Raw genomic sequence first — 2,147 nt, forward strand, 5'->3', positions numbered from 1 at the left:
AAAAAAAACCACAAGAAAGAAAAGCCTGTAGTTAGTTCAAGGACTGTTTGTTGACCTTTAGGAGTGTTTTCCAGTCAAGTCTGATGGGGCGCCAAGCCCTGGCCCCAAAGTCTACTTTTAGTATTCCCTGGGGACTTTGTTGCTCTGCATGCAAGTAAAATTTTGCTGAATATTATCCAACAATAGTTGTAGTAGTACATTGACAGGGAACTGCTAGAAGTTCAGGCCTGATTCAGAAGAGAGCATGGTAGAACAAAGGCTATCAATGCTGATGTCAGATGGATCTTGGCTCAAACCAAGAGAATACCAGAAAGATGTTTACTTGTGTTTCATTGACTATGTAAAGGCATTTGACTGTGGACCTCAATAAACTGGATGGTCTTGAAAAGAATGGGAATTCCGGAACACTTCATTGTGCTCATGAGGAGCTTGTACATGGAATCAAGAGGCAGTTGGTGAGAGTAGAACAAGGGAATGCTGCATGGTTTAAAATCAGGAAACGTGTGTGTCAGGTTTGTATCCTCTCACCATACTTTTCCAATCTAAATGCTGAGCCAATCAGAGAAGTTGGATTATATAATGAAGAGTGTGGCATCAGGATTTGAGGAAGACTCATTGACATCTTGCACGATGCAGATGGATTACAATTAAATGTAAAGAAGACCAAAATACTCCCACCTGGACCAATAGGTAACATTATGATAAATGGAGCTGAAAGGTTAAAGTTGTCAAGGATTGTGCCTTACTTGGATCCACAATCAATGCTCATGGAAAAAGTAGTCAAGAGGTCAAAAGACCTGTTGCATTAGGTAAATCTGCACAAAACTTCTTTAGAGATTGAAGAGCAAGGATGCTTCTTTGAGGACTAAGGTGCGCCTAGGATGTGTATCTCCTGACAAGTATGTAACTCTTTACAGGAGTAGAAACCCTTTTCTTTCTTCAGGATGGGGCTGGTTGTTTTGAACTGAGACCTTGCAGTTAGCGTAGGCTTTGCCAAACCAAGGCTTCAGAGTTTCAGTTCCAGTGGGTTTGAACTAGCTAACCACAGTGCTGCCAGGGCATATATATGTGTGTGTGTATTTTAGTAAAAGCTGACCATTCCCTTTCTGCTAACACACACTTGCTAATAATTTAGATGTCTGTCTCTCCAATTTGTCACACTCTGGAAGCAGAGATCTTAGTTTGTTTAGGTTACTGACTCTCCCTCTCATGCCTATTTCATTTTCTTCATTCTTCTATGGTTACCAGGCACTGGAGTAACACTGCTAATAAACATGCTCCAACATAGATACGAGGTGGCACCTTTATTAGTCCTACATTCTGATTCAGAGCGATTCTGTGGGACAGAGTAGAACTGCCCCTGTGGATTTCCAATACTCTGTCCCATTATAGTGGGAGTCCTAAAATTCACTTTGAGTCTCCACATAGCCGGCAAAGAATATGGAAAGTGCTGAGATGAGGCAAAGGAACATTAAGTGCCAATTTGGACCGAGCCTGTGCCAAATCCATGATAAAATCTTGGGACGACATTTCCTAGAACTCCTTGCCACGCTGATAAACGTTTCCCAAGAATCTTTAAAAAAAAATCATTTTATTGGGGGCTCGTACAGCTCTTATAACAATCCATACATCACTTGTATCAAGCACATTTGTACTTATGTTGCCATCATTTCCAAAACATTTTCTACTTGAGCCCTTGGTAGCAGCTCCTGTTTTCCAAAGAATCTTTTGTTAGGGTGGGGACCTCTTAAAAATGCTTGTTATGAAGTGAGGGAAGGGGGGACAAAAATTAGGGAGGCTGAACACTGATTGGTAAGGTTGTCTTCCTCTTCCTAACTCACTGCTATCCATTGAATGCAGACTCATAGAGACCTACCTTATAGGGCAAGGTAGAACTGCACCTGTGAGTTTCTGAGACCAACTGGTAGTAGCAAGCCCCATCATTCTCCTGCAGAAAGGCTGGTGGTTTCAAATGGATGACTGAGGTTCACAGCCCAACTTGTAAACTGGCGCAGCAAGGCAGCGGGAAGTCGCGGGTGACAGAGATGACGTCAAGACGCGACGCAGACAGTTGACGTCACGCCGGCGCCACTCAGCTTCGCGGGCCTTGCGGCAGAGCGGAGTGCTTTACGGCTTCGGTGTGCCTC

The sequence above is a fragment of the Echinops telfairi genome, unplaced genomic scaffold (assembly GCF_000313985.2).
Source record: "Echinops telfairi isolate 266 unplaced genomic scaffold, ASM31398v2 ScPeMD7_7468;HRSCAF=8506_0, whole genome shotgun sequence".
Lineage (NCBI taxonomy): Eukaryota > Metazoa > Chordata > Mammalia > Afrosoricida > Tenrecidae > Echinops > Echinops telfairi.